Consider the following 2,088-nt stretch of genomic DNA (forward strand, 5'->3'; position numbering starts at 1 on the left):
GAAGACATTTTAAGACTATGCACAAGTGTGTTGCACCTCATCAAAATTTCCCCCTAGGTTTAGTCTCCACTGATGATTCTTTTTTTAAAGATTTTATTGGGGAAGGGGAACAGGACTTTATTGGGGAACAGTGTGTACTTCCAGGACTTTTTCCAAGTCAAATTGTAGTCCTTTTAAAATCTTAGCTGTGGAGGGCACAGCTCAGCTCCAGGTCCAGTTGCTGTTGTTAGTTGCAGGGGGTGCAGCCCACCATCCCTTGCAGGAGTCGAACTGACAACCTTGTGGTTCAGAGGACCTGCTCCAACCAACTGAGCCATCCGGGAGCTCAGCAGCAGCTCAGCTCAAGGTGCCGTGTTCAATCTTAGTTGCAGGGGGCAGAGCCCACCATCCCTTGCGGGAGTCAAGGAGTCAAACTGGCAACTTTGTGGTTGAGAGCCCACTGGCCCATGTGGGAATCGAACCAGCAGCCTTCTGCGTTAGGAGCACGGAGCTCCAAACGCCTGAGACACTGGGCTGGCCCCACCACTGATGATTCTTGCCTTCACAGGTGTTTCCTATGATGGTAAAAAGTGATTCCAGCTGTTATTTCAACCTCAGTGCCTGGTCCTGATTAGGGGTGAGCCTGGGTCCTGCCTTATGCCCATGGCACCCATAATACATCTCAGCAGGACCCCAGGGCTTAACTGAGCATTCTTTGGCAGCCTTCGGGGCAGTGGACAGAGACCCACAGGGACCTCAGTGAGTCTCAGCCTTGGGACTTCAATTTCCTCACCCATGAAAAGGGAATTGCAGTGCTCCCCACTCCCCGATGTGGAAAAGTACCACTGTGCTCCCCAAAGGCTGTCTCCCTTCCTCCTCAAAGGGTTGCTGGACAGGCCCGGTGACCAACATAACAGGAAGCACCTGACCCAGGGCCTATCGACTGTGGCTCTGACCCTTGTATCCCTCCTGAATTCCCCTTCCACTGGCCTGATGAGTGACAGCCATACTGAGTGAGCTTCTGCACCTTCACTTCACCTTCACCAGCCCTTTGTCTGTGAGGAGGACCCAAGGTAAGGGAGAGGAGTCCCTTCATTGATGGAGGTCCCACCCTCCCTGGCCCAGAAACAGGGTCCTCTCTGGAGGGTCACCTTTAAGAGAGCAGCTACTGGGAAGGTGTCAGTGGCCAGCCACAGGGCTGAGGAAGGATGTGGTGAGAATTCTCCTCCGTCTGGTCTTGGGGGCTAGAGGCCTTTTGAACACATGTTGCGATATTTCAGTGCCCCAAAGTCCTGTGGGTAGTTGTAATGGACAGTTTTGCAAAGCACCAGGTGGCTACTTTCATACAGGACCCAGGACAGCAGGGACTGGTAGGGGAGGGGGCATGCAGATTGCTTCTCCCTCTGCCCCCACATGAGCCTGGGACCTGGAAGCTCCCTGTATCTTTCTGGAGCCACCATGTTTTGTGTCCTCCTTTAAGCCCTGTCTTCCTGCCTCCCTTCTCACTCCATGAGACACGTCATGAGATATGAGACAGGGCTGTCAGAAAAGGCCACATAAACTCACTCAAATGGAGGTTTCTCTGATGTTATGAGAAGGCTCTGTGGGGGAACACGGACGGTAGAGAGATGATGATGGGAATTCCTCCCTGTTCTCATAATTGTATTAAAGGAACAAAATTCCTGAGGAAGTAACAGGATATAAATAGGAAAACCATGACTTCAGTTTTGGAGGCAGACCTATGTAGCTTCAAACCCCAGCCATGAAAGAGAAACCTTAGGCCCAAACTGCAGCCCGCGCAGGCCAACTGCAGCCCGTGATCCATTTTTTATTGGCCTGCAGCAAATTCCAAAAATATATTTAGTTTACTTAAATAAACCAGGTGAGGCAATAGGAACTTCACCTCGAGTGAGTGGCCTGGCTATTTGTGTATTTTACCGCATATGGCCCTTGGTGAAAAACGTTGAAAAAAGTTTGGACACCCCTGCCTTAGGCAAAGTGTGCCTCAATTTTTCCTGTTTGTAAAATGGGCTAATTCTCCCTTCTTCACAGGGTTACTGTGGAACACTTAGCCCATGGCCTGCCTCATAGAAAATGTTTATAAACTCC

This window comes from Rhinolophus hipposideros (assembly GCF_964194185.1).
Source record: "Rhinolophus hipposideros genome assembly, chromosome: 5".
NCBI classification, from domain to species: domain Eukaryota; kingdom Metazoa; phylum Chordata; class Mammalia; order Chiroptera; family Rhinolophidae; genus Rhinolophus; species Rhinolophus hipposideros.